This window comes from Natator depressus, chromosome 4 (assembly GCF_965152275.1).
Source record: "Natator depressus isolate rNatDep1 chromosome 4, rNatDep2.hap1, whole genome shotgun sequence".
NCBI classification, from domain to species: domain Eukaryota; kingdom Metazoa; phylum Chordata; order Testudines; family Cheloniidae; genus Natator; species Natator depressus.
In genome coordinates this window covers 85771796-85798129 of record NC_134237.1, presented here as the reverse complement: position 1 = coordinate 85798129, position 26334 = coordinate 85771796, and the positions used below count along the sequence as shown (strand labels likewise).

General features: G+C 42.6%; 1 protein-coding gene across 3 annotated transcripts in view; it reads left to right on the top strand.

The window, feature by feature from the left end:
* Positions 1–26334, top strand: part of TUSC3 (tumor suppressor candidate 3) — a 293191-nt gene that overhangs the window by 16366 nt on the left and 250491 nt on the right. The gene's annotated exons all lie outside the window — the stretch shown is intronic.

The following is a 26334-nucleotide window of genomic DNA, read 5'->3' as shown; positions in this document are numbered from 1 at the left end:
ACACAACTCCAACCATCAGGTTTTGCTCCAGAGTAGAACACAGCCAGTCCATCTCTGATGTGCGTTCTAGTCTGGGACGTAGGTCTCATATGCATTCCATCTAGTTCCTCTAATCCAGGGATTTCTCAAGAAAATCAAACAAGAAAAAGCTAAGTATAATTCAGTTACCCCAGTTTGGGTGAGACAAGATTGGCAATCAGATCTACTATAGCCATAGGTTTGTTTATGTCTCCCTGCAATACTGAACTGACAGACTCAGCAGGGAAGTCAGATTTGTTCTCTGGAATCATAGAATATCAGGGTTGGAAGGGACCTCAGGAGGTCATCTAGTCCAACCCCCTGCTCAAAGCAGGACCAATCTCCAACTAAATTATCCCAGCCAGGGCTTTGTCAAGCCTGACCTTAAAAATATCTAAGGAAGGAGATTCTACCACCTCCCTAGGTAACGCATTCCAGTGTTTAACCACCCTCCTAGTGAAAAAGTTTTTCCTAATATCCAACCTAAATCTCCCCCACTGCAACTTGAGACCATTACTCCTTGTTCTGTCATCCGCTACCACTGAGAACAGTCTAGATCCATCCTCTTTGGAACCCCCTTTCAGGTAGTTGAAAGCAGCTATCAAATCCCCCCTCATTCTTCTCTTCCGCACACTAAACAATCCCAGTTCCCTCAGCCTCTCCTCATAAGTCATGTGTTCCAGTCCCCTAATCATTTTTGTTGCCCTCCGCTGGACTCTTTCCAATTTTTCCACATCCTTCTTGTAGTGTGGGGCCCAAAACTGGACACGGTACTCCAGATGAGGCCTCACCAGTGTCGAATGGAGGGGAACGATCACGTCCCTCGATCTGCTGGCAATGCCCCTACCTATACATCCCAAAATGCCATAGGCCTTCTTGGCAACAAGGGCACACTGTTGACTCATATCCAGCTTCTCGTCCACTGTAACCCCTAGGTCCTTTTCTGCAGAACTGCTGCCAAGCCACTCGGTCCCTAGTCTGTAGCGGTGCATGAGATTCTTCCGTCCTAAGTGCAGGACTCTGCACTTGTCCATGTTGAACCTCATCAGATTTCTTTTGGCCCAATCCTCTAATTTGTCTGGGTCCCTCTGTATCCTATCCCTACCCTCCAGCGTATCTACCTCTCCTCCCAGTTTAGTGTCATCTGCAAACTTGCTGAGGGTGCAATCCACACCATCCTCCAGATCATTAATGAAGATATTGAACAAAACCGGCCTGAGGACCGACCCTTGGGGCACTCCACTTGATACCGGCTGCCAACTAGACATGGAGCCATTGATCACTACCCGTTGAGCCTGACAATCTAGCCAATTTTCTACCCACCTTATAGTGCATTCATCCAGCCCATACTTCTTTAACTTGCTGGCAAGAATACTGTGGGAGACCGTGTCTAAAGCTTTGCTAAAGTCAAGAAACAAGACGTCCACTGCTTTCCCCTCGTCCACAGAACCAGTTATCTCATCATAGAAGGCAATTAGATTAGTCAGGCATGACTTGCCCTTGGTGAATCCATGCTGACTGTTCCTGATCACCTTCCTCTCCTCCAAGTGCTTCAGAATTGATTCCTTGAGGACCTGCCCATGATTTTTCCAGGGACTGGGGTGAGGCTGACTGGCCTGTAGTTCCCAGGATCCTCCTTATTCCCTTTTTTAAAGATGGGCACTACATTAGCCTTTTTCCAGTCGTCCGGGACTTCCCCCGGTCACCATGAGTTTTCAAAGATAATGGCCAGTGGCTCTGCAATCACATCCGCCAACTCCTTTAGCACTCTCGGATGCAGCGCATCCAGCCCCATGGACGTGTGCTCATCCAGCTTTTCTAAATAGTGCCAAACCACTTCTTTCTCCACAGAGGGCTGGTCACCTCCTCCCCGTGCTGTGGTGCCCAGTGCAGTAGTTCGTGAAGACAGAGGCAAAAAAAGCATTGAGTACATTAGCTTTTTCCACATCCTCTGTCATGAGGTTGCCTCCCTCATTCAGTAAGGGGCCCACACTTTCCTTAACTTCCTTCTTGTTGCTAACATACCTGAAGAAACCCTTCTTGTTACTTTTAATATCTCTTGCTAGCTGCAACTCCAGGTGTGATTTGGCCTTCCTGATTTCACTCCTGCATCCCCGAGCAATATTTTTATACCCTTCCCTGGTCATTTGTCCAATCTTCCACTTCTTGTGGACCCAAACTCTCTCCATTTGACAGGATGGGCCATGGTATTTTGATAGATCTTGAACTGTCCTGGTCAGGAGATGGTTAAACTTTGAAGCAATCAACTCACCTACTCTAAGATCACAAGTGGGAAAAGTGTGTTTTTTTTTTCCCCTTCCCTCTCTGTGGGCAACTAGCAATACCTGGACACAGCTTCACCTTCTGTTCAATCCATATTGGAGTACTTAATGTGAAATACTTGGAACTCTTCATATTATTATCAGTAAAAAGGCATCTATCGGCCATCTTGGTTTAACAGATTTGTAATAGCATAGTCTTATGCTCAACTAGGTATGCTCTGTTTTAGACTCCTAAGAAGTCCTCCTTTTTTTTTTTCACCTCTCTCAAGGTTGGAACCACTCTTGGGTTGCAGCTCCCCTGTCTTCCCACCAGGTAATCAATGATATTTGACACCTGCATGGACCTTTCAAGAAAATCTCTTTCCTGGAGCCTGTGACCAACAGCTGATTGAATTGACTCAAATGTTTTATTATAACAAATGTATTGATTGTTCACTCAAAGGTACACACAAACAGAGAAACGGAACAAAACAACAAAAACCTTAGCCTCTTTTTTTTTCTTCCCCCCCCCCCCAAGTTTTTGCTCAGTTCCATTCACTCCAGACTCACTACTTTTGGGCTTGGAGAGAATACAATAGCACAGTCTGTTTTTTTGTTTGTCTCAGTTTCACTGCTCGCAGATGCTTCCTGCTTCCTCTTCCTCTCACCCTCTTTCTTCTCTAGGCATGAGATTTCAACAGTTCAGTGTTGCTTTGATCCTAAGTTCTTGCTTTAAGAAAACAATGTTTAATCTGACTGGTGTCTTAGGGATCCTGGTTGTCTCTTTGGAGGTATCTCTCTGTCATTGTTGCATTTCCTGTTTTGTTCTCCCTAATATCTTCCTTTCAGTTAACTCCATGTAGTTAGAATATTACCAAGCATGTAAACTGAAGTACATATATAATCAATATCTCCCTTATTTTCCACACCAAGATTTTTCAAGTGGTTGATGTTCACCTATACTTAGGCGTAAGAGGGTTAGATTTTTATTCATAAATGTCAATAAACATTGATTTCACTGTACACACACAAAGTGATGGCAAAAATAATTTCATCAATATTAAAAAAAAAAAACTACAGAAAGGTAAAGTAAGAAATTCTTGATTTTTAAGACTTTGTTTATATTTTGAAATGATGATGAATCTCAGCATCTATTACATTACCTGACACCCCCCAGTTTTCTGAACACCGAGCATCCCACAACTGTGAAAGTTTAAATTGATAAAACTAAAAAAAACCCACCCACTTTAGCATATAAAATTGTAACAGAGAATATTGATTTTAAAGAATTCTGCCAAGTCTATCAATGTGCTAAATCGAGAACACACATCCTGATAGGACCACAACCTAATACTTAATTAATAAAACCTGCCTTTGAACCAATGGGAGAATGATCCCTGGATCATCTCAATTGGCAGCTTTTTTCTGCCATAAAAAGAGTGAGGGAGCTTCAGGCTCTTCTGACTGATTTCCCCCGCCCACCTGTTTGTGAAATATATATATTTTTTAAAAGAAAGTGGCCCTTCTTCCTCACCTAAAACTTCTCCCTAAAGTGGTAAGAGAATTCCATCTCAACTAAGCCATAGATGTGCCTATATATTTTTTTTTCCCTAGGATTCATTCACACTGAGGGGAATCTAAGCTACAAATGCTGGATGCTAAGAATGAATAAGACTATTTGAATAGGTCTAAAGAATATTGGATTCACCTAGACTTTTTTTTTTGTTTTTTTGTTTTTAAATGGAGAAAGAAGCAAAGATTTGGGCAATTGCATCCCAATCCATCCCTAAATGAGTTGGGCTTTGTGTTAAATATAAAATACTCTACAGTTCCCAGAGCTGTCCATAGGGGATGGCAAATCGTGGCGACATCTCCAGGCCCTGCACTTTGCAGGGGGCCCACAGCCTAGCACCTCATGGACGGCGTGTGAACTGCTGGCGGAGGAAGGCGTGCTGGGAGGGAGAGCGTGTGGTGCGACCGCAACCTCCCCAGCTCCAGGAAGGTGGGTGGTGTGGCCCCAACCCCCTGGAGCCCAGCGGCAACACCAAGGCGAGGCCCTGGGGGTTGGAGTGTGGGCAGGGCCACACCTGACTGTTGGGGAGGCACCGCTTCCTCCAGCCTTCCCTACTTACCCCCGGCAGCGTCAGTCCTGCAAGTGACTTCACTTCCACCCAGAAGTGACTTCACTTCTGCCCCAGGCGCCACAATCTCTTAAGGATGGGCCTGCTGTTCCTCTTCCAAAAGGGCTTAGAGTGTACTCTAGCTAAAGAAAAATCCACTTCCATTGACTGCCATCTACAAATTTGTGGTTTGTGAATGTCTGTCATTTGGTGTTTGATTCACACTTTCATTACACTAACATCTAGATCAGATGCATAATTTGCTTAATTGTTGAACTCAATATACCCGCTATACCCTCCTTCAACATTCCATGTGGCAAAAGGGGTCACTGCACTACACAATGTTACAATCTGTTTGGTTAGGCTGGCTTGTCCTACAGAAGTGCTGCTTCTCAAACTCCCAAGAATGAGGCCTGGACTACACTAAAAGTTACGTTGATGTAAGCTGCTGTGCCTCGATATAGCCGTGCATGTGTTTACACTTAAATTTGTCTCCCATTGATGAAAGTGCCCTGTTATGTTGACTGTAACACCATCTCCCAAGTGGTATTGAGCTGAAGTCGATAGGTAACGCAGCATCTACATGTGCACTTCTTGTCTACCCTAAGAGTCCTCCAGCGGTTGTCCCATAATGCCTAACACTGGTCACTAGGGTGAACGCCACTGCTCAGGGTCCATGAACCCAGAAGCCATCCTTCCCCTTTAAAGCCCTGCAAGCTTTTGAAATTCATTTTCCTGATTGACCAGCTTGGTAATCACACGTAGCCTCTCTCCATTACTGAAGCATCCTCCCAGCTGACCATGCTGGCTACATGTTCCAGATATGCTCCTGTCTGGAATAGACAGGAGATATTGGATCTCCTGGGCCTGTGGGGAGAATAGGCTTTGCAGGCACAGTTCTGATCCAGCCTTAGAAATGTTGAGATCTCTGATCAGATTGGTCAGAGGATGCAGGAGGAAGGGATATGACAGGGACCAGCAGCAGTGCCGCATGACTGCCAAGGAGATGTATCAGGCTTACCAGAAGGCCAGGGAGGCCAACAATCAATCTGGTGCTGAGCCACAGACCTCCTGCTTTTACAACGAGTTGCATGCCCATACTTGGTGAAGACTGCATCAACACTGTACACACTGCCATGGATACCTCCAAGGAGTCATAGGTCTCTGCCATGAACAGGGAGGAGAGGGAGGTGGAGACGAGGAGGAGGAGGATGGGGAACAGGCACCTGGATGATCCAGCTGTGCAGCAATCCAGGAGCTGTTTTTTGACTCCACTGCAATCCAGCCAGTCCTGCCAGTCAAGCATGGTCAAGTCCGATGCTGGGGATGGAACCTTAATTAAAAGTGTAAATAATTTTTTCCATTGTAGTCCACTGCCCCTCGAATAGCAGGATACTGCTTTTGACTCTTCATTTAATTTACTTGTGGAAGAGGTGGTGGTACAACCAAGAGAGGTACAGTTATCATCTGCTTTTCATTCTCCTCTAGAGTGGAGCGGGGAAGAAGGCATGCAGAGCAGTTTATGTACACAGGGATGGCTCTTGAATCCTCCTGAGGGATCTTGATGAAACTTTCATGGAGGTGCTCTGCACTGCAATCTTGAAGTTTTCTAGGGTGGCTGTCTTATTGCTTCCTCTGCAGGAGGACACTTTCCTATGCCAGTAAGTGATAACTGGCAGGTGCCATTGCAGTATACAGGCTAGCAGTATATGGGCCTGGGCGGCTTTGGGATGCCAGCAGCAGCTGTGTTCTTTGTGCCTTTGGTACCCTCAAGAGTGAGATATTTGCTAAAATCACCACTTCCTGTAGAAAATAATGCCAGTATTCAGTGCTATTGCCTTAAATTACAAAATTTAATGTAACTGAGCAATTCCCTCCTAATTTCCCTTATCCCTGGCAGGCAATACTCCACATGACTGGTGCTGTGACTGGAACCGGCACCATGCAGAAACAATCCCAAGCAGAAGTGAGAATATATTATTTAAAACCTTGTGGGAGCAAAAGAGTGAGTCCTGTATCTGAAGTTTCACTTTTGGAGTGAATAATCTGACAGTGGTACCACATTGTGGCCTTCAGAGTGTCCCCCTCACACCAATGGAACACCTGACCCAGCTAAGGAGGAGAAAGAATAGGACTTGGGATGACATTTTCAGTGATATCCTACAAGCTAGTGCTGCATTGGACTGAGCACAGGGCCTGGACAATGAACGTTGGGGACACCCTGAAGAGGGAAAGAGTAGCAGGGTGCACAAAAATGAGTAGGACATAATGGACGTTCTCAGGCAGTAAACACAGATGCATCAGACTCTGGTTTACTGCAGGTTTAATAATCTGCACTCACCTCCCTCTGCAGCCCATTGAGAACTCAATATCAGGATCTCTGTATATTCCCCTCTTTCAACATTCCATGTGGCATCAGGTGTTACTACACTACCCCTACCACTCCATCCTGGGCGACATTAAAGACAATTACAGCATCACGTAACTGACCTGCAAGGCGAGGGTGGGTGTATATGTAACTGAAATTGATGTAAATATTCTTTATCCTTCCTAAATTCTGTTCTCTTAAATTAAGATTATTTTTTTAAAACTTAACTGTTTTTGCATTGAATTCTGTTACAAACGAGATGTAGTATTTGAACTAAATTCATCTTTATCAGTTTGTCAGTAACAAACAGATGTTACATTGTGGGGAAAAATAGGGCTGTCGATTAATTGCAGTTAACTCATGTGATTAACTCAATTAATAGTGATTAAAAATTAAGATTAAGATCAATTGCAGTTTTAATTGCGCTATTAAATTTCAATTGGGATTCTATTAAATATTTGGATGGTTTTTGGATATTGACTTACAACACAGAATACAAAGTGTACAGTGCTCACTTTATATTTATTACAAATATTTGCACATTACAAATGATAATAGTATTTTTCAATTCACCTCATACAAGTACTGTAGCGAAATCTCTTTATCGAGGAAAAAAATCTACACTTGTAAATTGCACTGTTATAATAGCAATCCACAAACAAAACAGCGTAAAACTTTAGAGCCTACAAGTCCATTCCGTCCTACTTCTTGTTCAGCCAATCGCTCAGACAAACAAGTTTGGTTACATTTACGGGAGATCATGCTGCCTGCTTTTTGTTTATTATGTCACCAGAAAGTGAGAACAGGTGTTTACATGGCACTTTTGTAACCGGCATTGTAAGGTATATACGTGCCAGATATGCTAAACATTCGTATGCCCCTTCATGCTTTGGCCACCATTCTAGAGGACATGCTTCCATATTGATGACGCTCATTTAAAAAAAAATGCATTAATTACATTTGTGACTGAACTCCTTGGGGGTGAATTGTGTGTCTCCTGCTCTGTTTTACACACACTCTGCCATATATTTCATGTTATAGCAGTCTCGGATGATGACCCAGCACATCTTGTTCATTTTAAGAACACTTTCACAGCAGATTTGACAAAACACAAAGAAGGTACGAATGAGAGATTTCTAAGGATAGCTACAGCACTTGATCCAAGGTTTAAGAATCTGAAATGCCTTCCCAAATCTGAGAAGGACAAGGTGTGGAACATACTTTCAGATGTTTTAAAAGAGCAACACACTGATCTGGAAACTGCAGAACCCAAACCACCGAAAAAGAAAATCAATCTTCTGCTGGTGGCATCTGACTCGGATGATGATGAAAATGAACATGCTTTTGTCTGCACTGTTTTGAATAGGCAGTGAGCAGAACCCTTTATCAGCATGGCCTCTGGAATGGCAGTTGAAGCATGAATGGATATGAATCTTTGTCACATGTCTGACATGTCTTGTGACACTGGCTATGATAGTGCTATGCAAATGCCTGTTCTCACTTTCAGGTGACACTGTAAAGAAGAAGCGGGCACCACTATCTCCTGCAAAAGTAAACAAACTTGTTTTTCTGAGCGATTGGCTGAACAAGATATAGGACTGAGTGGACTTGTAGACTCTAAAGTTTTACACTGTTTGTTTTTGAATGCAGAGGTTTTTTGTACATAATTCTACATTTGTCAGTTCAACTTTTATGATAGAGATTGTACTATGTTTTTAGGTGAACTACAAATATTTTTTTACAGTGAAAATATTTAATCAAATAAAATGAGCACTGTATATTTTGTATTCTGTGTTGTAATTGATTTCAATTTGAAAATGTAGAAAACAACCAAAAATATTTAAATGGTGTTCTATTGTTTAACAGTGCAGTTAATCACACCATTAATCACGATTAATGTTTTTAATTGTGTGATTAATCATTAATTTTTAATCACTTGACAGCCCTAGGAAAAAGACTCATGGGATAAGCCACAAACAAAATTGATATTTACAGTGGTGTATTCTTACACGTACAGTAATCGCCACCCAATTCTAACACGCTACAAAAGAGCAGGGCCAGGTAGAGCACAATATAACAAAACACATTGCAGTGGCTCACTGTTAAAGTGCTCTTTCATACCCTCAGAGTCATATAGTTCCACATTGAGCTCTTGGGTCTGGCTGTTCAAACTCCAACTATGCCCTCCTACCTTTGCTTCACGCAGAGCACAGCAAGCAGCTCTAACCATTTGGACCTCAGTGAGAAAAATATTCCATTGTGTGAGTAAACAATGCCATCATCCCTTCAATTGACCAAAAGCACATTCAACTGCCATCTGCACCTGCTGAGTTGGTAGTTGAGTAGTTCCTCGTTGCTGTCAAAATGACCACTGTTTGGCTTCATGAGCCAAGGCATTAGGGGCTAGGTTGGGTTGCCCAGGATTGCTTTTGGCATTTCAGTATTCCCAATGGTAATCTGTTGGATGGGAAAGAAAGTCCGTGCTTGCAAGTTTTTGAAAATCCTGTGTTTTTAAAGATGTGAAGGGCCTGGACCAGCCCACATTGATGTCAGTGATCCATCCCTGGTGATTCATCAATACATGCATAACCATAGAAAAGTAGCCCTTTCTGTTGATGTACTCTGGGGCAAGGTGGTCTGGTGCCAAAATAGGTCTATGCGTGCCATCTATTTCTCCACCACAGTTTGGGAATCCCTTTGCAATGAGTCCATCCATTAGGTCCTGCATGTTGCTGAGAGTCACAGTCCTTTAGCAGGAAGGGATTCATAGCCCTCACACTTGCATGACAATGGCCCTTGCAGTGGATATCCCAAATTGACATGTAGCAATCTGGCATTGCAAGCTTCCAAGTGTTATTGCCATTTGTGTCTCCACTGTCTGTGTGGCTCTCATTTTGCTATCCCTGTGCCCCAGGGATGGGGCAAACTTGGTGCGCAGATCCAGGACTGTGGCCTTCCACATCTGACAGTTCTGCAGCCACTGGTAGTTATTCAAAGCATGCTTCATGATGTAATCTCACCATTCAGGTCCCAAAAGCAGCACCTCATGACCACCACCAACGACCTGCAATTGGTTCTTGCTGTGTCCTACAGTAATTTGTTCTCCAATAAATCATCACACTCGCCACTGATTTGGTTCTTTTTTCAGCTCTGCGGATATTAGGGGATCATGAGTCCTTTGCTTTCAGTGCTCATAACAATAGTGAAGAGTTGTGCAGGCTCCATGCTTCTTTCAGAGATGGTGGACAGCAAGGAGGGCTGCACGGGTTTATGGTATTTTGAAAGAAGGTACAAAAATTATTGGCTACATGTGGCATTATGGATGGAGGCAGTTGAAAACTGGGAAGCTGAGCCCGTGCTGCTACTCGCCCCTGTGACTTATTTCAGACCCATCACACATTGCCAAAACTTCCCAATGGAAGGTGCTTTATGGTGGCGAGTTGCACAATGGCATGACTACCCTCATTGCCCCACACTTTGCATTGATACAAGCACTCCTGGTGAATACATGCACCAGTGACACGGGGAGCCAAGTATGCACACACACAAGCAATTGTACTAATTGTGGTAGCTTTATGTTGATGTAATTTGTGTTGACATAACTTTGTAGTGTAAACATGACCTGAGCACCTGCAGGGGCCACTCAAGGAAATGCAGGATACTCTCTTGTAACCAGAGAGAAGATCTGTGTGTTCACTTTCCTCAACCATCTTCCCCTCTTTGAGTCATAATTACAACTTTGAACCTGAGGAGGTGGTTGATGGATCATAGCTCCACTCTCCAAACAGGTGGAGAGAGGCAGGGCACACAAGAGAGCTCTAACAGACACTGCTGCTAGAAGGTTCTACTTGGCTAAGCTTCACTGTCAGCGCATTCCAAGTGTATGAATGTGCAGAAGTTCATCTGGAAGAACTTTGGTTATAAGTGAATAACTTATGTATATATGAACAGCAAACTAAAACACCAGTAGATCTCGCTACAGTGCTGACTGGCTACAGAATAAAAATAAAATTCCAAAATCATCTACTTCTAAGGGCTTTCCTTCACCAAGACACTCAGGAAAATTAACATGAATTTAACTGTTAACTAGTCTGCATTAAACCCCTATAGGAGTACATTCATTGAAAATTAAGGTCACCTTAGTTTGGTTTTGTGTAAATTGCTTCCAAAGTGAATTACATTACACACAATTAAAGGAACTTTAATTCTGAATGAGAGCATCCACACTAGTTTAATGCAGATTAGTTAATCCATATTAACAGTTGTTGTGGTGCAGTCTGAGGCCAGCATAATATGTGAATCAGTGTATTTTTACTTCCACCATCTTCAACTATACAGTAGATTAATTTACTTTTTTTACTTTACTGCTAAATAATCTGCATAAAAGCACCTTCTGTAGTGCTGAAGAGCTTGGGTCAAATGAAAGCTACAGTGAAAGGGATGTGCGAAAATACACTTACAGTTCATAATCACACATCTTTGCTTACAATATGAATACTTTTTCAGCTGAAATACAGTCTGTCTTTCAGTGCACTATTTGAAGCACATTGGAATTTATAAGAAAAATAAAACAAAGCAAATATTTTCAACTGTAACTGAAATTATCTTGCCCCATCTAGTTCAAGTAGTATACGTATACTAAGTTACTGTATTAGACTATTGGCATCTACTTAAGGTGTTTCAGAAAACTTATTATTTTAATTTGTCAAACTGAAGCTGTTCCGTTATAGCAACAAATCAGTTTAGCAATTTTTTTAAAGCAGTGATGGTAATGTTCTGTCATGCAGAACTCATGCTTACTTGGCTGTAAGAGTACAATGTAAGTTCATTAGCTGATACAGCAGCTTTGTTTTTCAAAGTAATTAGGAGAAAGCAATAGCAAGTCCTAGGGAGTGAATATTGATGGTGAGTAAAATTTTCAGATGTTCCTGGTCCTACTTTCAAATATCTAGGCAGAGGGATTTAAGGACATAAAGTAAGTGAACCTCTGGAATTAGATCAAATGTTTCGTTTGTGGAGAGGTTGCTGTTTACACAGAGGAACTTTTGAACCCAATAAACTAAATTACAACAACTTTTTTAAAAGAATTTGATCTGCAGTGTTTAGTATTTTGAAATCTTTTCCAGAGCAAATAGCACAGTGCTTTCAGATTAGACTGTCATAATTAATCAAAGAAATAGGCTGACTGTCTTGCCGTGATGGTGGATTCTTACCATTTTTTTCGCTGGATAAACAATTAGTCTCTGGTTAAGAGCCAGATATCTGCTGTTTGGTAATATAATACTTTTTGTATAACTTTTTTTTAGTTTAAAAGCTTTCCATTCATTTAAAAGTCAATACGTTTCAAAAGCCAGCTTTAAGTCTAACACATCCAACAAATTTTGGTGCTTTCAGACCTTACTTAATGTGACACTATCAATTTGAAATCTAGTCACCTTAATTTAAAAACAAACGCCTCTTTTGTGCCCCCAAACTCTCAGGTGCTGTAAAATGCTCCTGACTTCCCTGTCATTTTACAGTTGCATTTATTATTGTATGAAAGTCCATGCAAACAGGGAATATTAATAAGTTGGGAATGTAGTTGCATAAATTACACAATCTAAATTGTACAAGAGAAACATTGTTTTCTGTTCCAGTAATAATAGAATCATAAAAATGTAGGGCTTGAAGGAAACTTGAGAAGCCATCAAGTCCAGCCCCCTATACGTAGACCATCTCTGATAAGTGTTTGTCAAACCAGTTCTTAAGAACCTCCAGTGATGAGGATTCCAGTACTTAACTGTCCTTAAAGTTAGAATGTTTTTCCTAATATCTAACCTAAATCTCCCTTGCTGCAGATGAAGTCCATTACTACTTGTCCTACCTTCAGTCGGCATAGAGAAGAATTGATCAATGTCCTCTTTATAACAGCCCTTAACATATTTGGAGACTAGAATTAGGTAATCCCTCAGTCTTTTCTTTTGTCAAGACTAAATGTTACTCCTTGGGGAATTTTGCACCACTTTGCACATGCAAAATTCATGTCCTTGCAGAATTTTTCCCTACAGAATAATAGTCTTCCTGGGAGGTGCTGCAATTATACCTTTTGCCCACCAGGAGAGGATAGCACCCTATCCACGAGGCCAGGTTAGGAGGCATAGGATATGGAGGCAGGGGATGGAAAACACAGGGGTGTCAGACTAGGATTCAGAAGAGCTAGTGGGGTGGACAGATTGGTGCAGGTGGCACAGGAGCTAGCGGGGTAACAGCATTGAGCCAAGGTGCAGGGACATATGAGGACAGGGGAAGACTGAATGGGAGAGGTTAGGAGGTCAGCCAGGGTCTGCATAGGGGAGGCTCCCCAACTCCATAACACTCCCCCCCCCACAACAAAATATTTCTCCCACCCACACCCAACAATCCTCCAGATTCACTCCCAGTCTCCTTCCCAGCAGTTACTTCCCTCTCCCTCAGATCCTCCATTATCCCAGACTCCCAAGCCTTTGCACTGCTTATGTAGGGTGCAGGAAACATGTTTCGGTATTGTAATCCATTTAAACTATTACTCAAAGTTCTGTATTATTATGCCTAATAAGGAATCTATTTGTCAAAAAAACATTTCCTGAATCTTTTTTGTTGTCTGCATTGTTAGACATACTTGCTGACAGGTATTTGAAATAAAATTATAAAAATAATTGAAACTGGTGTGATTATATTGTTGCTTTAAGAAGTAAGATATGCAGAATTCTAAAATATTGTGTGCAGAATTTTTAATTTTATGGTGCAGAATTCCCCCAGGACCCAGGAGTAAAAAATGCACAGTTTTTTAACCTTTCCTCATAGGTCATGTTTTTTAAACTTTGTCATTTTTGTTGCTGTCCTTTTGACTCTCTCTAGTTTGTTCATATCTTTCCTAAAGTGTGGTTTCTAGAATTGAACACAGTAATCCAGCTGAGGCCTCACCAGCGTGGAGCAGAGTGGGACAATTACCTCCCTTGTCATACGTAAAACACTCTTGTTAATACATCCCTGAATGCCATTTACCTTTTTTTTCAGCTGCATCACATTGGTGACTCATTCAATTTGTGATCCACTCTAGCCCCCAGATCCTTTCCTCGCATGTCAGGTTTTCTACACCTTTTATCATTTTTGTTGCTCTCCATTGGATTGACTCTCTCTAATTTATCTATATCTTCCTTAAAATGTGGTACCCAAACTGGACATGGTACTCCAGTTGAGGCTTCACCAGAGCTGAGTAGAGAACTGTTCTCTCCCCCATGTCTTGCTTATGATACTTCTGTTAACACACCCCAGAATATTAGCCTTTTTTGTGACTGTTATATTGTTGGCTCATGTTCAATTTGTGATCCATTATAATTCCCAGATCTTTTCTGTAGTACTATTGCCTAGCCAGTTGTTCCCCATTTTGGAGTCATGCACTTGATGTTTCTTCTTAAGTGAAGTACTTTGCACTTGTCTTTATTTAATTTTATCTTGTTGATATCAGAACAATTATCTAATTTATCAAGGTCCTTTTGAATTCTAATCCTCTCCTTCAAGTGCTAGAAACCCCTCTCAGCTTGGTGTCATCTACAAATTTAATAAACACACTCTCCATTCTATTACCTAAGTCATTAATGAAAATATTGACTAGTACTAGACCGAACACTGACTCCTGCAAGAGCTCACTAGAGACTTCTTCCCAGTTTGATAGTGAACCATTGATCATTGCCCTTTTAGTATGTTTTTTTCAACCACTTTTGCACCCACCTTATAGTAATGTATTCTCGACCCCAATTTCCTAGTTTGCTTATGAGAATGTCATGTGAGACTGTGTCAAAAGCCTTACTAAAATCAATATATATATATATATATCACATTTACTGCTTCTCCCTACACACTAGGCCAGTTTCCCCTGTGAAAGATGGAAATTTAGTTAGGTTTGGTATGATTTGTTCTAGCCACATCCTTGTTGTCTGTTCCTTATCCTATTATTCTGTAGGTGCTTTCAACTTGATTAATAATTTTTTCCAGTATGTTTCCAAGTATCAAACTTAGACTGACTGATCTATAATTCCCCGGGTCCTTTTTGTTCTGTAGCTGCACCACCTATAACTAAGGATCTTACTACAGTTTTTCATCCTTTTTAAAAAATATTATGGACCCCGATTTCTAATTCACTGGCAAAAAAAACCCCATGTCTGGTAGTTGGTTATGGAACTGACTTTTATATTTCAGAACTATTTCAAAAAGATGAAAGTATGACCGTGTCAGAGACTTAAACATTTAAAACAGAGTTTCCGTATTTAAATTTATCACCTAATCAAATTGCTCCTCTTGGCGTGCAAGACTAATTACACCACATGTGGTATTCTGTAACTAATTTCAGTAATGGAAGCTAAAGTATTGTCAATTTTTTTTCTTCCCAGTATATAGGAATTATATAAAAACAGTAGCTAAACAGCATCTTTTAATGTGTTGTCAATAATGGATGATCAAGTTAATGCAACATTTTTCACTAACTGCTCAATGTATTATCTAATCTTTCCATTTTTGGAATGAGTGGAAGGAGGTAGAACTACATTATTTCAATGAGGAAGTTCTGTGAAATAGCTCTGAGACCTGGATCCACAAAAGAACTGGGGGTTGCAATCTTCAGTGTCACAGCACTTAACTTTTAGATGCTTAGAAAATCCCAGGAACAACACTGCCATCCACAAAGCCTGAGTTAAGTACCTTATACAATGACTGAGGAGAAATAGGTGCCCAAGAATGTGATTCACAAAAAGCAGTACTTTAGGCAGGGAGCCTGCTATGCTAGTCAATAGGACATGCCTACAAAAGGGGTATGTCCTAAGCCCCATCCCTCTGACGAATATAGGCATCTAAGTCCAGTCTGCAGGGAGGTGCCTGTCTTTTCTGAGACATAGGTTCAATTCTCCCCTCTGATGGGGAGAAAGGATTTGAATAGGGGTCTTCCCCCTTATCAGGAGAGTGTTCAAACCACTGCACTATGGGATATTCTGATGTGGGGCTACCTCAGTATTTCCTGTTGAAGCTGGTCCACTGTGTATAAATAATGAAAGGGTGATTGCACCAGTGGGATTGGCCCTGGGTCCCCCTCCTCCCACGTGGGTGCCCTATCCACTGGGCTACAGAGTCATTCTCATTCTTTTGCATGCACGCTGTCTCTTGCCCAATGACTGTTCCACTATGGATAAATAATTAGACAGAGTGGGGAATTAAACTGGATCTCCAACATCCCAGGCAAGAGCTCTGACCACTAAAAAGTTATAAGGTGCTAAAAGTTATAAGGTGGGCAAAACTATCTACTCCTCAGCCAGATTTTGAATGGGACCTGATCTGGTAGGTAACCTCTGAGCAGACATTCTGGTTTGGGCCCTGAACGTGAGAGAGGCATTCACCCACCTATCTTCCCACAGCTTATGGTTTATTTTGGGACTTAGTTGGGAGATAGGTGTCCAGAGGCCTGGTGTGAAGCAGTAGTGCACATGCCAAGAAGCAGAAACTTAGGCATCTAGCAAACTTTTACCCTGAAAAATTAGACATCAAGTGAATGTAGGCACCTACAAGATTCAGTGAGATTCTTGTGGATTTCAGTGGAAATTAACACTGGGACTTAGGTGCCTAAGTCTGGGTTTAGGCATCTAAGTGTGGCGTTTAGGTACCTAAATATCTGTGTGGATTGGGGCCTTAGTGAAAATTCCAGAATTGATGGATTTAAAAAAGTTTGTATTTTAAACATCATTTGTGAATTTCCCTTTGAGCGGAAGCAAGACTCTTTAGGATCAAATTTTGCCCTCATGGGTGCAGTGTGGAGCCATCTTGTTCCATGAGAAGTTTGGATGAAAATTGTACCTTTAGGGTAGATTTACACTGCACAAATCTTATGGTGGTGTACAGAGAACATACAGGTTTCCGAATGGCAGCCATGTATGTTTCCTTGCATGGGTTTAAATAGCAGTGTATTCGCCTAAGCAGTGCCTCACCTTCTAAAATACAGACACACCAGAACCCTAAGATATATACCCTACACAACTCTCTACGTGCCCCAGGTGGGTGAATGCCTCCCCTCTCTATTACTGTTATTTTTAGCAGTGTTGTGTCCTCCTGCCATAGGGAAAAATTCTGGCAGTGTAAAGTTTCTGGAGCCTTTTCCTACTGTCTCCCCGCTACCAAAGCCTTTCCTCACTGCAGTGAAAGGATCCACTGTGGGGAGCTGCCAGAGCTTTTCACTACTGCATGTAGCTACACCCCACAGCATTGATGCAGCCGGCCTTTCACAGCAGTATATAGCCACCCAGCATGCCACCACTAGTGGTGCACAGTGTAGACATACCTTTTGAGAAGCAGAAAGTGCACTAATAATGGGGGATTTCAACTATATTCTCATTGAATGGGTATGTGTCATCTCAGGAAGGGATGCAGAGATAAAATTTCTAGGCACCATAAATGATTTGCTTCTTGGAGCAGCTTGTCCTGGAATCCACCAGGGAGAGAATTCTTGATTTAGTCTCTAGTGGAACACAAGATCTGGTCTAGGAAGTGACTATAGCTGAACCGCTTGGTAATAGCAACCATAATGTAATTAAATTTAACATTCTCATAGGGGTAAAACTGCCAAAGAAACCCACCATAATAGCATTTACCTTCAAGAATGGACACTACATAAAAATGAGGAAGCTAGCTAAACGGAAATTGAAAGGAACAGTCACAAGAGTGACATGCCTGCAACCTGCCTGGAAACTAAAAACACCATAATAGAGGCTCAAACTAAAAAGTATAACTGGGTTAAAAAACAGTAAGATAAGTTCTGGAAGATAGGTACATCAATAGGTATTAGTCAAGATGGTCAGGGAAGCATACCCATGTTCTGGGTATCCCTAAACCTCCAACTGCTAGAAGCTGGGACTGGATGACAGGATGGATCACTCAAAATGGCCTTGTTCTGTTAATTTCTTCGGAAGCACTTGGTACTGGCCACTCAGAAGACAGGATTCTAGTCTAGATGGACTAGTCTGAGCCAGTATGGCTGTTCTTATGTTCTGAGCACATTCCGTTCTGAATCTTTCTGCCAAGGGAACTCTGCAGGGTGTGGTGGCCATCTTACGCTGTGGGGTGGGATTAGGTGCCATGTCCCTGAGTCCTGCTTTTCTTTCTTATGTGTGCATGTGAATGGAAAGAACAATTTCTGTGCCCTTTTACAGATAGGGACTGAAGGGAGGATCTTTGCGCTCTTCTCCTCTAGCCTTTGTACAAGGGTCTGTCACAATCTTGCCCTTAATGTGTTAAATACTAACCTGTGGACTGCTTTTAAAGCTCTAATTTTTTAAAGAAGATAAAGACAGATTGAAAACAATTGCTTTCAACTACCTTTTTGGTTTACCTGACAAAGTACTTAATAAAAGGTCTAAAACAATTGTTGTCTAGATTAGCTCTTGGCCATTTCCACTGCCAGGTTTTGCTAGCTGCAACTTAAATAAAGCTGATTACGGTAAACTGATGATGAACAACCTTTAAAGTGTTTAGCCAGAAACTTTGGCTAACTTTTTATAATTAAAGTTAATGAGTATAATTATCCTCTAGATCTTTCACTCTTTCTGGGGATCTGTCCAATAGATAGTAAACACTCCCAATTTCCTAATTTAGAACACCAATACCAAAAATATTCTTTTTATACACAAACACGTGAGCCAAAACCATAGTATTCAAAAGATTTTTTTTCCAATTGGATAATTCTTTTTCAAACATGCAATTTAATGTTGAAATGCTGTCATCAGAACCTTAAATATTCATGCAGACTTATAGTATGCAGTATACTAGGTGACATATTTGATACAATATCTGAGAAAGGAGCAATTCTAAAAGCATAAGAAAGATTAAGGGAAACAGGAGCAGTGAGGATGAAAAAAATCTGAAACCTTGGGTTCCTAAGGTTAAGATTCTAAATGCATATTGTGACAAAGCTCTGTCCTTGTCTCCGTGGGTCCCGCGTTTTCTGGTGGATTTTGCTAGCCTCAGGGGCTCACTGTGACCCTCCACGTAGTCCTTCACTTCATCCCCTGGTTGGAATCGAAGCTTTGCAGTGATAATGGGTTCATTGGGTTTCCTGTGCTTTCTCCAAGTGTTCCCGTACAATGGGCGTAACTCAGGCTATCCAATCCCTCATTTGCAGTACATGCTCGACTATGTTCCTTCTGGGATTTGGCTCCTCCTCCCAGGCTTCTCTGGCTATATCCAATATGCCCCGGGGGTGGTGCCCGTACAGTAGTTCAAATGGAGAGAAACCCATGGAGGCTTGTGGAACCTCCTGGATGGTGAACATGAGGAAAGGCAATAGGGTATCCCAGTCTTTCCCAACCTGGCTCACCACTTTCCTGATCATGGCCTTGAGGGTCCTATTGAATCTTTCCACAAGGCCATCTGTTTGCGGGTGGTATACAGAGGTCCATAGGGCTTGTACATGGAGCAATGAACAGAGATCTTTCATCAACTTGGACACGAAAGGTGTCCCTTGATCAGTCAATATCTCCTTGGGTAGCCCAACCCGGGCAAAGACCTGTACTAGCTCCTCAGCTATTGTCTTGGAACCTGTGTTGCATAGGGGGATGGCTTTTGGGTATCGGGTTGCATAGTCTAGTACAACAAGCACATGTTGGTGGCCCCTAGCTGTCTTCTCTAGGGGCCCAAGCAGATCCATGGCTGTGCTTTCAAATGGTACCTCTATTATGGGAAGAGGTATGAAGGGGGCCCGCAAGTGTGGGCGAGGGCTATGTAGCTGACACTCTGGACAAGAGGTGCAGTATCGCCGGACATCTTCGGGTACTCCTGGCCAGAAGAACCTCTGCAGGATCAGTGCCTGGGTTTTCTATACTCCTAGGTGTCCTACAAATAGGTGACTGGGCGAGGCTCAAAATGGCTTTTTGATGTTTTTGTGGCACCAGAAGTTGATGTATCTCTTGCTCCTGCATTTGCACCACGTGGTACAGGAGATCTTTCTTCACTATAAAGTAAGGTCCTGGACCGTCCCACCCATGGGTATCCCATCTATCTGGGCCACCTCTTTCCTGATGTTATCATATCTAGGGTCCTCCACCTGGCCCACTCCCGAAAGTCTCTCTCCCTGGACTAACCTGCCAGAGCTCCCAGGGCTTCTTCCAATGTCTTGCCGCCATCACGGCTGGGGCCAGCCGTCGGCTCACCTTCCGTGGTGGTAGTTACTCTGATGGTTGCTTGTGTCCATCTGCCTACTAGGGTGATCTTTTGGCCCTGGGTCAGGATCCTGGTTCCCAAAGCTTTTGCAGCCTTCCTCTCTTTTTTTGTCTTCTGGGTCTTTTGGGGGGCTGAGAACAGATCCTGAGAAATCTCACTGAACATCGGGGGTTGACATTCCCCCGGCGATGAGTTGCTGCCATCAGTGTCCCCACCTCCCTCCAGCCTCTCCAAGGGGAGTAAATTATCAAACCCTGGATAGAGGGATAGTTCCTCCCAATGACTACAGGATATGGGCATTTAGGAACTACACCCACTGTCACTTCAGTGGGGTTCCCCTGAACCTCTGTCTCCACCGGGATGGTGGGGTAATGGCTTACGGCACCATGCACGCACGTCACTGCTATGCGTTTGGCTCATAGCAGCTGGCTACTTTTTACCAGCTTACCCGATATAAGGGAGATAGCACTCCCGGAGTCCACAAGTGCTGTAGTCTCTGCTCCATTTATCTTGACCGGCCTGGTGCAGTTATGGGGGCTAATGCGATGCCTGCAAGGTGGATAAGGGATCACGGGACCTCCCAATCCCCCAAGTTACATTGCATAGGCGCCTCGGTGCTGGCACACTGTGCTGCTATGTGTCCCCACTCGCCACATGCATCACATCTATAATTGCTTCTAATCACTCCCCTATCATGGGAGTTAGGGGGTTTAGTCCCAGGGTTCCCCCCACTCAGGCCAATCCCTTCCTTCTGGGGTCCCCGCTGGTTTTCAACCCCCACCTTCTTCCACCTAGGACTCCCCAGGGGTTCGGCTGCCCAACCTTCCAGGGTTGGGGTCGGGTGCTTGCTTCGAAAAGGGCCTTCCTTTGGTAGTTGGGTCAATTCCCTGGCTGTCATGCGTCTTTCTACCAGCATGATCTCATCATACGTGGACTGATCATTCTGGCCTACCCATTTGCGGAGATCTGGTGGCAGTCTTTACATGTAATGGTCCGTGACCAGGGTCTCCAAAATCTCCTCTGGGCTGCACACCTTGGGTTGTAACCACTTCAGCGCGAGGTGTATGAGGTCGAATAGCTGGGACCTCGGGGGTTTGTTCTCCTGGTACTTCCGCTCATTGAACCTCTGGGCCCGTACCGCTGCCGTCACCCCTGATTGTGCTAGGATCTCTGCCTTCAGCTGGGTATAGTGAGTGGTGTCCATGGCAGGCAAGTTGAAGTAGGCCTTCTGGGTCTCTCCGCACAAAAAAGGGGCAAGGATGCTGGCCCACTGCTCCTGGGGCCACGTCTCATGCTGAGCAGTCCTTTTGAATGAGAGGAGATATGCTTCTACATCATCTTCTGACATCATCTTTGGCAGACAACCAGAGGCCCTCTGGGTTCGTGTCCCATCAGACCCTGGGTCTGGGTGGTGAGGATCTTCAGCTGGTCTACTACCTCTCACAAGAGGGCATGATCTTGGGTCGCCTGGCCCATTAATAATTGGTTGGTTTCCTGCTGTAGCCGCGTAGATTCCTGTTGTACTATTGCCTGAACACAGGTGGCCTCCTGCTCTTACCACCTCCTCCATTGTGGTACAAAGCAAACAAATCAAACAAACAAATCCAAAACCCCAGTACACTTTTTTTTTTAACCTATTTCTTCCACTATGATAATCCCACCTCTAAAACCAGTTGTGATAAAGCTCTGTCCTTGTCTCCATCGGTCCTGCATTTCCTGGCAGATTTCGCTAGCCTCAGGGGCTCACTGTGACCCCCCACGTAGCCCTTCTCTCTCTAGAGGCAAGGGTCACAGCTTACTCAGCTATTTTCATCATAAGCCAGTAAGGGAAGTGAGGAGAAGCAACCCTCCCTCGCGCAGTCTCTTTTGTCTCCCAGTCTCAGTGATTAATCTGGGAAGGGAGAGGAGAGCCTGGCCCGCTTTCTACTCTGGGCCCGCTCCAGCCCAGGGACCCTAATAGTAGCAGCTATGGGAGCTGACTTTTTGGAAATAGAACGTGTACAATTCCCTGGGCCACTTCCCCCACAGTAGCCCCCTCTCAGTATCTCCTTCACCATTACTTCAGGGCCTTCTTCCTTGTATCTGATATGGATTTGTGCTGCTTAGTTCCTCCAACAGCACAGCTTCCTCCTACAGCTGCTGACATGCACACCTCACTGAGGAGCTGGGAGGCTTTTAACTAGTTCCAGCCAGCCCTTGATTGGCTTCAGGTGTCCCAATCAACCTAGCTATCTCCACTGCTTTCTAGAAGGATCTTAGTTGGCCCCAGGTGTCTTGATTAACCTGGAGCAACTGCCATTTGGTTACCATGGTACCAGGGCTTTGTTTAGCCTGGGGCTAACGTACCTGTTCCTCTCTACTTTACTATAGCCATCTGGCCTTGACCTGTCACAATATTTAGGTGCTTAAATAAGTAGAACAAGAGTGACTTTAAGGTGAAAAACTCTTGCAGCTCCCGTTGCTCATTACCCTAGAAGGTCGTGTGACTTTTACTGTGGCACCCTGTAACAGGGTGCTGGCCAGGAGGTCCTAAGCCAGGCCCCTGTTAGCCCAGTTCCAATTAAGAAGTATTAATTGGGGCTCACTGAGTATGCAATGCCTAATTGGTGGAAGAGAAGCACCGGCGGGCCTTATTGGCCGGGGGATATATAAAGCTGGCACGAAGGAAGTGAAGGGAGAGGAGAGGACCCCAGACTGTGCATCCCCGCTGGCTGGAAAAGCTAGCTGTCCCCCAGGTTGCTGGTTTACAACTGTCTGTAAATAGAAGGTGGTGGGAGCTGACACTGTTAATAAAAAAGCACTGGTGATTGCACTTAGAGGAGGTCTGTGGCTGATTTGTGCGAAGGCAAGTGAAGGCCTCATTACACACCTAAAGAAATTTTGGATAGTGTGCATAGTTTGAAGAAATCTTGCATAGTTTTCTCCTTCATGTTGCACCCTAATTATAGAAGAGCGTTTAAACAAACAAACCAACCCAGAACACTGATAGGTGTTTCCTATATATTCTTCCTCTCATGCCCCCCAAAATCTGTGAGCCTGTAGTCCTCATCTCAAAGAAACTAAGGTTTTAGTCTTAAAGAAGTGAACAATATGGTATCTTTGAAAGTGCCATAACATACTTTTCAGGTGAGCATATTCATACAATATAATCAATCATTTCCACTATAATAGTAAATAGAAAAATCATGACTAAATTCAATAAAGAAATTATAGTACTATAAAGTGTTAGGACAGATATATAATTCATATTCTAAAGCCTAATTTTAAAAAGGGATTGGGTAAGAATCATTCATAGTCATTGTCATACATTGGCATGGCATTACAGAAATTATAAATGTAGAAATGAAGGCTGTAGTCATCATTTATTATAAAAGCTGGTGGTTTAAAAGCAAAGAAATCTATACATTTTTAATAGTGTAGTTTTTTTTATCTCTGTTAGTTTAATAGGTTTGTGCCTTCTCTGATGAGAACCTGTTTGGGTTAGATGCTTTTCATTTAAACAAAAGGGTTACCAAGCTCTAAGATCCAAAACTGGCAGGTCTTGTTAGGCTGTGTTTAAATGAGGGAAGAGGGGGGGATTAATAGAACTCCAGTGCTCTGATCTTTATTTCTAAATTGCAAAGTAATTCAGAAGATTATGAAGTTCTGAAACAAAAGATGAAGAATAAAAGGAGCATTAATGTGCTAACGTGTGCATAAGCAAATGCAAGGGAAAATGTCACCATAAAAAAGAGATTATGATCTAATTGACATAACTGCAACTTGGGATAGTTTCATAAGACTTGTTTGAACTATTTAATAGATCATATACATAGGAGAGAGGGAAAAGGAAGAAGTGAAGAAATTGTTGTATGTCAAAAAAGGAGTGAAATATGCAGGACACTACTCTGACTAGGTCCCTTCTTGAGTTACTTTAAAGTATCCCAAAATATACTGAATATAGTTTTGCTGCACCTTTACTAGGTTTCTTTTTGATGTAATTTTGTGTTTGCATTTAGATTTATATTTTAGTGCAGTGTTTCTCAACCTTTTTGTGCTGGCAACCCCCTTTGGACTTAAAAAAAATTGTGACCTGCATACTAAGACTTTAAATATCATTAAGTAAAGTATGAATAATAGTCAGGGCCAGTGCTAAGGGTTGGCAAGCAGGGAAGTTGCTCAGGGGGCCCCACGAAGCTCAGGTTCTTGCTTGAGACCTGGATGCTGGGGCTTGGGCTTGGGCTTGGGCTTGAGCCACAGGTGGTGGGGCTGAAGCCTGAGCCCTGCCACCCAAGGGGCTGAAGTATGTAACTTAGTGTAACGGGGACCTCTGTGGCATGGGGCCCCAGGTAGTTGTCCTGCTTGCTACCCCCTAATGCCGGCCCTACACTTGTGACCCCCCCCACCCCGCAAGCCCATCCTGTGACCCCCAGGTTGAGAAACAGGTTGTTTTAGTCTAATCTTAGTGACTGTCAGCTAATTCCTTTAGAAAGTTCTGATTATCATTTGTTTAAACTTCTGGTTACTTTTGATTTCTTAATAAATGCAGAAAAGCACCTCCAAAGATAAGATAATTGTTTTCCCTTACCAATGTCATCCTCCTTCTGGTTCTCTTCAAAGTCAGAGAGCTGGTGTATCTTGCTTTTGGCTTCCGTCTCAGAGTACCCTGTAGGGCGTTTCCATTTATAATTTGTGTAAGACTTTTTACAGGCATTTATGTTATCCTAATCAAAGAAACTGGTACTTTGTTTTGAGAGAGAATAAAGTCTCTCAAAGCTTATTTTATATTGGAAAATATTAAAATTAGACAAGGGAAAATTAATGCTGACATTCTCTCTTGCTCTTGTATTACAACGACCATGTCAAATTATTCTTCTGTCAACATCTTATTTTTTAGTTTTAGGGGAAAAATAAACCTGTACATGGGCTGCATTGCAAGTGTGAGTTTACAGCCAAATTTTGGTGGTTACAAAACCCTAAAACTGGAGGTCTTAATGGAGCTGTGGACAATCAAAATGTAGATAGTCATAAAAATATAATCAATGGGATGAGGATTTTGGTTTTGCTTGTGTCTTGGCTTTTGTTGTTCATTGTATGTTTAATCTTACATCTGTTGAAGCTGATGTCAGGTGTGCTATTGTCATCAATAGAGGACTCAAACTCTAAATGTGTAAACAAATTACAAAAAAGAAAATAGCATAGTACTTGAGGTGTAAAGTTCATTTTTAGGATGAAGAAATCCTTGAAATTAGGGAGTGAAAATCTCTTTAGCATTAGGACTCTGATAATAATGTGCATATGGAATGAAGCAATTACACTTACCTTTGGGGATGGGAGGAAGTCAGTTATGTTTTGCAGATGATGAAATGCACACAGTAAGAGTTCAATCTACTAATGACAATTACTTCCTAACTGTTTTTCATAGCCCTCAAAGACTATGCATAGGATTTGCTTACTCTTGCTAATCTAAGTGGAACCTCAGTAGCAGAAAGGATCTGTCGGACTCATTTATTATTAATTCTTTTATATTATTATTCATTATGTATTTGTATTGCCATATCACTGAGGTGCTGCACAATGATAGAACAAAAAGATGGTTCCTTCCCCAAAGAGTTTACAATTTAAGTATAATAGAAGAGACAACAGATGAAGGAGCACAAGGAAACAATGAGACAACATTGTCTAAATAGACACAAGGTGAGAGAAGGTGTAGACCACACATAAGCAGAATTAACAATGTGATGGCAGCAAATGTCATTGTAGTTCCACAATTTTTGGAGTGAGGGGGTACACTTATTTAGGAGGGGATCACGTAAATGCAATAAATATACTCTAAAACTGTATGCATTGTATTAGCAAGTGAGGAAACTGACTATGAAGAAGTAACAGTAAAACTGACCATACACAAAGTGCTGTCAAACGCACACACCAAATAACTGTAAAGAAACATTTTTAATAGCTTTCATTCAGCGTAACTTAAGTGTTATTTGTTAACAACTGTAAGCACAACATTTCAGATAGAAAGGACTTATGAATTCATTTGTTATATATTGAATAAGTCTAACTTTGTATTTGAGTGTGACAGCATGGCCTGTAGTGGTGCCTAGTGGTCAGCCCATGCCATATCGTGGCTTGGCCCTTTAAGGTTTGAAAGGTCCAACTAATATATATGGTAACTGCCTGGATTACCTTCCTCCATGAGGAAAGCTGGGGACTCTTGCCATAAGAAAAGTCAGAGTGACTGGTTAACTCATGACCCTGCTCCAAGGTGGAGAGCTGCAAAGGGACTTCCATTTTAAGGAAGTGGCCTTTTGAAGCACCATCCGAGCTCCAGGAAGGAGGCGGGGCGAGGAGGGAGTCATCTGAACTGGGACTA